This window comes from Dermacentor silvarum, chromosome 2 (genome assembly GCF_013339745.2).
Source record: "Dermacentor silvarum isolate Dsil-2018 chromosome 2, BIME_Dsil_1.4, whole genome shotgun sequence".
Lineage (NCBI taxonomy): Eukaryota > Metazoa > Arthropoda > Arachnida > Ixodida > Ixodidae > Dermacentor > Dermacentor silvarum.
In genome coordinates, this window is record NC_051155.1 from 91,760,001 (window position 1) to 91,770,867 (window position 10,867).

The window sequence follows — 10,867 nt, forward strand, 5'->3', positions numbered from 1 at the left end:
AAAACATGGGTCGATCCCGAAGAATGTGCAATACGGGGCCGACCCGCCGCGGAAGTGATGCAAACTTCAAGCACTCCGCCAACTCGCAAAAATAAGTTTAATATCTTGGGTACAAATACAAGCCGCATCAGATACTAAGCTGTCAAGAACGGATATTACACTTTGACCCGTGTCGGCCATGTCTACGTTCGCACTATACACATGTACGCTATCCTGCATATTTAACCAATAGTGCCTACCAATCTTAGTCTCTTCTATCTCCTGATGTCATGCTCTACATAGGCTCCTATCCTCAGTCCCTGCTCTGACTGTGAAATGGGCGGGCTGTGTGTTGTACGGTCTGAAGAAGAACAGCTTGCCTACCAAGAGAGATAGAGAGAAACTTTAATTGATAATATGAAATTTTAGGTCCCGTGGTTGGGGCCCCTAGTCCAGGGCTCCACTGGCACGAGCGGCTCGCTGGGCTTGGTCCAGAAGAGCCAGTTGGCTGTCTTGGTCCTCGTCCACAAGCCGCACCTCCCACTGCCTGTTAAATTCTTGTGTTTTTAATAGTGTGGAGTTTATATGTGTCGGTCTGTTTGGGCATATCCACGTGATGTGCTGGTAACGTTGCCTCCGCTCCTGTGTTTGGTGTTCGAGGATGTTGCGCGGTGTAGAGGGAGGCTCGTCACTGGGTCGGTCCGCAGCTCGGATGCTTAGTACGCGAGCTAGCCGGTACGCCCTTCTGTTGCCCTCCATGCCCTCGTGTGCGGGGCACCAAGTGAGGTTGTGGAATTCAGTAATTTGACTCCCTAGAATTTTTAGTACTAAGCGCGGCGCCGTCCCGGAGAGATACAGGCGACAGACGCTTTGTGAGTCCATGAGTATGGCAGCAGATAAGTCCCTATTCTCCGCGTCCCTAATTGCAAGTGTAATCGCTGCGGCTTCTGCTGTGCTGGCAGATTTTGCCCAGACCGTAGCAGGTATCACACGATTTTGGTTCGTGGCTACCACCGTATACTTGTCCCTGTCCGTTTGACTCGCGTCTGTGTAGTACACGTCCGGTTGTCCTTTAAATCTCTGCTGCAAGGTTCGCGCTCGGGCCTTCCGGCGCCCTGCATGATATCTCGGACTCATATTCTTCGGAATTGGGGACACCATTATGTGCTGCCTGACTTCCTGGGTCATCTGCACTGTCTCTTCTGCACTACTCTGGCCTCCCTACTTCCCTGCTACTGGCTCTGGTATGCCGCATGCGTTCGCATACGGCATGTAGGCTTCATTCACTGCAACACTGAACTTGGCAAAGCCAGCTTACAAAGACCAAGCTTACACCGATCCTCTTAAGCTCGACTTCACTTTTAAACTGAAATGCATTACTGGAAAGACGTTTTTCCAGAGGCAATACAAGTGGTCTTGTATTAAAATGTGAAGGCCATAGCACCTTTTTTATTGTTTTATTATTTGTTTGCTATTGCCCCGACGCGCGCAGGTCTGGTAGAAATGCTGGAAAAGGGGTTTGTGTTTGAGTTTCCTCGTAGCAGAATTAGGTTTTCTCGTACGTTCAAATTGCAACCCGACGGCGAATCCGACGCCGAAATGTAAAGTCGTACTTTACCATTTTTCTGACGGATTTCACTGTGATAAATTCAATTTTTGTTCACCAAAACCTTGCACCACATGGAGGGCCTGCACGGTCGATGTGGTTGGATGATTTTCTCCGCCACCCGCGATCACACGCCGGTTGCCGACGCCGGATCTTCTGCGACACGGGGCCCTAAACGCTATCGCGTTAAAAGCAGCTGAGTGTGGAGCAAGACGTAGAAGGAAGAAAGTGGTGTCACAGCGAGCATCGAGTAAGGAGCGGTCAGCAGCACTAGGGAGCCTACATGCAAGCGCTGTTTTACTGCTCAAAAGAGGGCATCCACACAACACCTCAACAGGAACGCGAGTGTGCTCTTATGGTGCGCGTGCACCACGTTCCTGTCAGCAGCGGAAGGCAGAGCGATGCCGCTGCTACGCAGTCGATGCGATTGAGTGCAGCGCTGACGGCGCGTCCAGTTCGCTTCGTTATTTTAAAGCCAAGCTGTTTCTGCGGACCCTGTGCCGTCGTCAATTCGCTAAAACCCACGTGACCAAGCGCGAGACGAAAGGAAAAGAAGAGCTCAACTCTGCGAGAGAATGCTGCAAGAGGCTGCAGACGAAAGGGAGAACGTAGAGGGGGTTGACGTAAGCCGTGCCGACCAATACTAGCGTTGTAGGGGTAGAGCACGAGGCGCGCCAACCAATGGCGCTGTACGAAAAAAGTAGGTCAATCGAGGTGTGGGGTGTGAGAGCAGTTCGCGTTAGCGTTCGTTTTATGTGCGGACCCCTCGCTTCCGAGCGCGCGGCGTTAGCCCAGCGCTCGGTAGCGAGGGGTCCGCACATAAAACGAACGCTAACGCGAGCATCTTTTCCCACCCCGAACCTCTACTACTACTACTATGTGCGGAGCTTTGGCGCTGAGCCGTGCTCCCTCAAGGGCTGCAGAAGATAGCGTCAACCTTTCCCTTTCCTCACGAACCACTTACTTCTACTACTACTGCGGAGCTTTGGTCAAGGACTCTTGTTTGGGAATATCGTAGAAAAGCGTGAGGAACGCGCTAGGAACGCCGTCGCCCGTGGACCCGACGCGTCCCATCAACACCTCATAGACTAGAGTCTCTAGTCTAGGGGGTGTTCGTCCCATCCCACGCAAGTTGGGCATTCACAGCTTGCCGTCAGCGGAACTGCGCAACAGCGGAGCACCGGAGAGATAAACGGCGGGAATGCGCCTCGAGCGTCCGTGTAATTGCTATCGCAATAAAATGAAGTCGGCTACAGAGAAGTGAAGAAGTCGGCAACTGAAGCAGCGGTGCTTGCCGAAAGAAGTTTCCTTCAATGTTCAAAATGGAACCAGCGGCGGAATCTTATAACGAGTTCAGAAAACGATCGGTCCACTTCGCCGCTTGCGTCACTAAATGCGCCGTTCCCAAGCCGAAGGCCGAAGAAAGGGGCGCGAGAGGTCGTCGTCTGTGAAGTGTGCGTCATCATATTGCGCGCTGGTAGAAGAACTGCACAATGTTTCTGCTTGCTCAATCAATATCGAAATATGTGAGAGGTGTAGTCGCAAGCGTAAATGAGTTGGCGGAACGCAGCGCCATGTAATCTGCTGCCTAGGAGCTTGCACGATGCACGCACCATGCATCCACTGCCAGTACTTTCATAGAAGCGAGTGCAAGACAAATGTGAACTGGCTTCTCGGAACATCTTTACTAACGTTATATAAACCGTTCTCGTTTCTTTCGCCCTTCATCATCGGCTCGGCCATGACTCGCATGACGCCACGCTGCGGTCTCGGTGCGGTCATAAAACAACGAAACATGAAATCAAAAATTCAAACGGGCGTATCCTGCATTGCCTGCGCAAAGTAAAATCGAAGAGACCGTTGCTGCCATTGATCCTGAACTAGAACGAAAAGAGCAGCCAGATGAAGAGATGTCTACACTCTTCCCGTCCTCACTCTGCAGTCTCATCAGCGGAACAAAGGAAGCGCTGGAGCTGCCTAGGTTGTACTTTTCTGCCTGCTGAATGGCGATCTGTATACTAAGGACGCTCGCTATAGCACGGGGAAGTTGATCTCGCCGTGCAAATATCTCCTTGGCGTTGGGTTTGAAAGTCTGAAAAACTGACCCAGCCCTTCTACCGGCCAACGACAGTAACTGCGAGACAACTTCGTAGACAGCATCGGCGACAGAGATATATAGGCCTATTCCATTCAACTAGAATTAAAAAGACACTTGTTCAATTTTAGATGTCCTCATCCTCGTCGCCAGTGTCACGATCCGCCCGGGACCGTGAACGAAAGGGGGGGGGGGGCGAGGAACCCGGGTCCCAGATAAGACGCACAGCGTGGTGGTGGTGAACGCTGACGGAGCGCCGAGCAGCTGTGCTCGCGCTGTTTATTAGATGCAGCAACGCCTCCAGCGGAGGCGGATGCAGTAACAACGCCTCCTCTAGAAAGATGCCTGCGGCGTCGCTCGCTCACCCATTGTAGCCGTCGCGCCTTGAGTTGCGCTCGGTTGTCGAGAGATGGCGCCAGCATCTACCCTATCTCCCCAGGGGGTTGGTGTGGTGCGGTGCCACGACGGTAGCGGCGTCGGCGGCCATGCGGTGGTGTGCGCATGTGCGCATGTGTGTTGCAAGCGATCACCGCTACGAGCGCTAGCTTCTACCTCAAGTGGAAAGGAGGAAAATGGGGAAGGTAAGGGCAGCAGGTTTTTGGCGCACGCGGCAGGCATCTTTCTAGAGGAGGCAGATGCATTAACCAATGCTGCCCACCAAGCTTCGGCGGGCCACTGAGCCTAGCGGCCAACTAAAATATGACCGGGGTGACATCACACGATCGTCACAGTCATATTTACCGCCATTGTCGCTATCGTCGGATTTCGTCTCCTCGTCCCGCGTACGCTTACCGCCCGGAAGACAGCCGCTCCTCGCCTCTTCATGCCCGCAATGACCTGCCGCAGTGTGATGTTGCTGCTCCGACTCCATGCTACGAACGCAGCTCGCCGTCCTCACAGAACCGGCGTTCTCGCTCACCGATTGCCCGTCGCTCACCGTCGCCATACCCTCGCCGTCCCTCTTCGGAAAACTGACCGGTGCAGCTCCCGGAGGCGACGCTGCATTGACCAACCGACCGGGAAATCCTCTGTTGACGCTGACCACCCGACAAAACCTTTTGGATAGAAAAGTGGACGGCGTGCCTGTCTTGGTGCTCATAGACACGGGGACGCAATTATCGGTTATGAGCGCTCGCCTTTCTCGTCGTCTCCGCAACGTTTCGACGCCTGCGGCGTCGTCTGTCGTTCGTGTAGCCGACGGTGGTACATCTTGCGTTGTTGGGATGTGCACCGCGTGTATGAGCTTCGCCAGCCACTAGACCTCAGTTCTATTCGCCGTTCTGCACCAGTGTCCACATGAAGTCATCCTCGGCCACGACTTCCTGAGTACCCATGCTGCCCTCATCGACTGCTCTTCTGGCCTTCTCCAGTTGGAACTTCCTTCTATACCCGATCTCTCCACCGAGTCACAGCCGCGTTTCTGTGTCGCCGAGTTTGTTCGCCTTCGATCAGCCGCCGCGACGTATGTCACACTGACCTCAGATTCTGCCATTTGTGACAGCGACTACGTCATCTCTCCTTCCCTAGACGCTCTTTTAACAAGGCATGGAGCCATCGCGCACTCCATTGTGACTGTTTCTGCGAACCCGGCATGTATCCCTATTCTGAACTTTGGACGCACTCCCCAGTTTCTTCCCGAAGGTATCACGCTGGGAAGCATAACGCCTTTAGACGCAGACAACCCTCTGGCCCTTATTATCGATGCGCCCCCATCTTCTGGAAGCCCTGACAAAAATACTTCCTTTGATGCACATTTTGATGCCATGATCACACCCGACCATTCGGCTGCTCAGTTTGACGACCTTCGTTGCTTGCTAGCCGCTTACAGCAGCGTTTTCGATTTTGCTTCGCCCCAGCTCAGCCAGACAAACGTTGTGACTCATCGCATTGACACCGGCAATGCCAGTCCCATCTATAGGCGTCCTTACCGAGTGTCTGCGACTGAACGGCCTGTAGTTCAAACGGAAGTCGAGAAAATGCGTACAAAGGACATCATAGAACCATCTACGAGTCCTTGGGCGTCGCCTGTGGTGCTTGTCAGAAAAAAGGACAACACCTGGCGGTCCTGCGTCGCCTATCGTCATCTAAACAAGATTACTAAAAAGGACGTGTACCCTCTGCCGCGATTTGACGACGCCTTTGACTTTTTGCATGGCGCACAGAACTTTTCTTCTATAGATCTTCGGTCCGGCTATTGGCAAATCGCCGTTGACGAAAAAAACAAGGAGAAGACCGCCTTTATAACACCCGTTGGGCTCTAACAGTTCAAAGTTATGCCATTTGGCTTGTGCAATGCCCCCGCAACATTCGAAAGAATGATGGACTCCTTTCTTCGGGGTTTCAAGTGGTCAACTTGCCTGTGTTATCTCGATGACGTTGTCATTTTCTCGCCTGCGTTCTCCAGTCATCTAAGTAGACTCTCGGCTATTCTGCGCATCCTTCGAAATGCAGGTGCCAAATGCCGCTTCGGTCACCGAGAGATCACTGTACTTGGCCACCTTGTCGATGCTACAGGTATACAGCCTGACCCTGTTAAAGTTAGAGCCGTTGACAACTTTCCGACAGCTCGCTCTACTCAGGACGTCCGTTCCTTTTTCGACCTGTGTTCTTATTTTCGGCGGTTTGTGAAAGATTTTGCAGCACTAGCACGGCCCCTCACCTGCCTTCTTAAGAAAGACGCGACTTGTTCTTGGGGTCCTGCACAAGCGTCCGCCTTCTCACAGCTGATTGGAATACTGACATCACCACCAGTGTTGGCTCACTTCGACGAATCTGCGCCCACAGAAGTCCGTACCGACGCCAGGGGCCATGGAATCGGCGCAGTTCCAGCCAGCATGGTCAGGACTGCGTTATTGCTTATGCCAGTCGCCTTCTTTCCTCGGCTGAGCTGCACTGCAGTCATAGAGACAGAGTGTCTCGCTCTAGTTTGGGCCATCGCCAAGTTTCGCCCTTACCTCTACGGCCGACCCTTCACCGTCATTACTGACCACCCTGCTCTGTGTTGGCTGTCTTCTCTCAAAGATCCCACTAGTCGCCTTGGTCGTTGGGTACTGCGACTTCAAGAATACCCGTATACCGTCGTTTACATGTGTGGCCGCTTGCACCAAGATGCCGAATGCCTCTCCAGATACCCCGTAGATCCACCAGACACTGCCCTGAGCGACTCCAGCTCGTGTGTTCTTTCCATCTCTCAACTCTTCAACATCGCTGCCGAACAACGCCTTGACGCGTCTCTACGCAAGATTATCGAAAATTTGCACTCCCACACTCCTGATCCTTCCCTCCGCCTCTTTGTGCTCTAAAACGACACGTTATATTGTCGCAGTTTACTCCCTGACGGTCCTGACCTGTTGTTAGTCATCCCGGCACACCTGCGTTCCACTGTCCTGGCGCAGCTTCATGACGCACCAACGGCGGGACATCTTGGCATGTCACGCACATACGACCGCGCACGCCGCCGTTTCTATTGGCCTGGGATGTCCCGCTCAATGCGCCGTTACGTGGGCTCATGCGACCTTTGTCAGCGCCGAAAAAAGTTGACTCTGCCGCCTGCAGGCCATCTTCAGCCTCTGGACATTCCGTACGAGCTTTTTCACCGCGTCGGCCTCGATTTACTTGGTCCGTTTCCCTTATCCGCTTCTGGAAACAAGAGGGTCGCCGTTGCCACAGATTATACATATGTGCGACGCGGTTTGCCATTCCGCGTGCACTTCGCAGTCGCTGTGCCACCGACGTTGCAGACTCCTTGCTGCATGACGTCATACTCCAACACGGAGCTCCTCGGCAACTGCTCACTGACTGCGGCAGACAGTTCCTGTCAAGGGTGATCGATGACATTCTAAGATCCTGCACGACGTAACATAAACTGACTACAGCCTACCATCCACAGACGAATGGCTTGACAGAACGCGTAACCGCATCCTTACCGACATGTTGGCCATGTGTGTGTCTGTCGACCACCACGACTGGCACGTTGCACTACCCTTGTGACATTCGCGTACAACTCTTCCAGACATGAGACCGCTGGTTATTCGCCATTTTTTCTCTTATACGGTCGAAACCCCACATTGCCCATGGACACCCTGGTGCCTTCTTCTGGGTGCCCACCCACTGAATATGCTTGAGAGACTATTGCACGTGCCGACCATGTACGTCAAGTTGCTCGCACTCGATTTTCTGAGTCCCCAATCCACCAGCTGTCTCGCTGCAACAGCCACCACAGGACCACCCACTTTGTCCCTGGATCGCTCATTCTCCTGTGGTCCCCAGCACTACGAGTTAGCTTATCCGAAAAACTGCTCTTCCAGTACACCGGTCCCTATCGCGTGTGCCTCCAAGTGATTGATGTCACTTATGAAATCGCTCCACTGATGCCTTCGTCATCCTCTGCTCATCCCCGCACGGACATTGTACACGTTATCCGTCTCAAGCCCTATCATGCCCCGGACACCTTTTAATACCTTGTGTGCTAGTTTTATTATTATTTTTTCATGTAGCCTTCGTTCACCTGCACCGAGTCGGTGCTTTCGCCGCCGGAGGGTAGTGTTACAAGCCAGTTGTCCTACGGACAAACAAGATGCGGTTGCATAGAGCCGACGAGACGAGGAAGAAGTGAAACTGTGGTTCGCCATCTTTGTGTTGCTGTCCAATATTTAGTCTCCTTGTACATGGTGTAAATAAACCCCATTTTCTTTAAATCTTCCCGTAACAATATGACGAAAAATGTCTTTCGTACTGTCACATTTCCGGTCTTGTTCACTCATGCTGATCGTACACAGTTACGTACTGCCACCATTAGCAAAACGTCGCGTTTGTGAGCGTTCTGAAGAAGGGATCAGTGGTCACCCGTAACAGTGAACCATCTTCCGTGGGAAAAGCTTGCCACGCTCGCAGGCCTGTCGTCGTCCGCGCAGACTTCGGTGACGTCCAAGGACATGGTCCTCGGTAAAACGAAGCGGATGAGGTGGACAACACAGGTTCCTATCCTGTCCTTGACTGCGGCAAATTTGTAATGAAACTGAGATAATCAGTATGACAAGGTAGCCATCCTTGCTTGCTTGCTTGCTTGCTTGCTTGCTTGCTTCCTATGCCATGGCGCATACCCACCACGGGGGATTGGCCAAGAATCCGGCGGTTAAACAGGTGGGTTGAAATTATACAATGAAACTAACTGATGTTAGAGCCATATTTTATTTTATGTTATAGGGAATTAGTGTGCTTTTTGGAAGGAGATCAAGGTAGAAGGTAATAAATTTCAATCAGTTTAATTGTAAGTTTGGAAATTAATAAATAATCAATCAGTAAATTAGCGTAAATTGTAATTTTGTAAAATAATAATAAACAATATATCAGTAAATTAACTTGGTATTCTCCTTGTTTCACCGAGGAACTTGCATACGGCCCTGCATACGTTCCTGTGGCTAAAACCCAGTGTATATGTCCGGAAAGATAGAATATTTTAGCCATCCTTGTTTTTTTGTCACTTCTTTTTTTTCTTCTCTCCTCCCCTTTGCTCTTCTTCTACCTTACATATATATACATATACCTACGTTACACATACACACACACACACACACACACACACACACACACATATATATATATATATATAGGGTGTTTCAACGAACACTGTCTAAAATTCCTAAAGGTTGCCTGTGGCAGATAGCACAATTCTAGGTCATGAGCTGGTCTCCTCGAAGAGGCGGACATTACTTGCACAAGAAATTGAAATGTGTAATCGCATAAATAAGAAACATTCACTAATTAAGTTTTTAACTAATTACCTGATGACCCATATTGCAATTTACCAATTGTAGCCGCGGAGTTCGCAAGGCGGATCCACTTGGAACAAATTGTCGGGATGACAAAAATTTCGAGATATTAATTCCCGAACTTTGCGGAGAAATGCATTGGCGTTCCAGTTAGTTTCATAACGAAACGTCGGTTTATGCTTTAAGCACAAAATTAACTGGCACGCAAATGCATTGCTGCGCAAATTTCGGGAATTAATATCTTTTACTGGTGTCATCCCAAGATTTAATTCCAAGTAAATCCTTCTTGCGAACTCCCCGGCTACAATTTGTAAATTGCAATATGGGTCATCAGGTAATTAGTTAAAAACTTAATTAATCCATTTTTGTTAATTAGGTGATTATGAATTTCAATTTTTTGTGCAAGTAATGTCCGCCTCTTGGTGTAGATCCGCTGATTAGCTAGAATTGGGCTATCTGTCACAGGCAACTTTAAATAAATTATGAAAGAGTTCACTGAAACACCCTCTCTCTCTCTCTCTCTCTCTCTCTCTATATATATATATATATATATATATATTATATATATATATATATATATACAGGGTGTCCCAGCTATCACGCAGCACGATTTAAAAAAAGCGGCACGGCGTTACGCGAAGCAAACCTAGTGCGTATTGTTTCCAGTACAGTGGAGTAGCCACCAGTAATTTTTTCGTTACTGAGATTTAATTAGCTGATTATAATTAATTATCTTACTCGAGAAGTACTGTCCTAATTATCAAAGTGTCAATGAGAAAATTGTAGAGCTACATGAAAAACTCCCGATACAGCTTTCGGTTGCTCAATACGTGCTACATAAATGTGTTCTTCCGAGTGTGAAAGGAGCCCGCGAATACACGCACAAATGCCGCGTGACTGGTCGCTCGAGGCACTTTGCGTGTATTTGCGGGCTTGTTTCACGCTCGGAAAAACACTTTTATGTAGCACGTACTGACCAACAGAAAGCTGTAATCGGAGTTTTTCATGCTGCTCTACAATTTTCTCACTCACACTTTGACAATTAGGAGAGTACTTCTGAAGTTAGATAATAATACAATTAGCTAATTAAATCTCAGTAACGAAAAAATTACTGGCGGGTACTTCATTGCACTAGAAACAATACGCACTAGGTTTGCTTCGGGTAACGCCGTTCCCCTTTTTTTAATCGAGCTGCGTGATAGCTGCGACACCCTGTATAATGATACCCATGAATTTTGTACAGTACTATATGTTTGTATTTTTTTCTGATTTATTTTGAATTTCCTCCCCGGCCGTCTCAGGAGGTGAATCGGAAGTACAATAATTGTAATTATTCTAGACACTTTAGCAATTCAACTTTTAAATAAACTTACGCTCTGATATCATATCTCTAATTTGTACTGTACCCATGAATTT

General features: G+C 49.8%; 1 pseudogene; it reads right to left on the reverse strand.

Annotated features, from left to right (window-relative positions):
* On the reverse strand, nucleotides 1–180 carry LOC119443219 (U2 spliceosomal RNA; annotated as a pseudogene).
* Nucleotides 181–10,867: the final 10,687 nt, after the last annotated feature.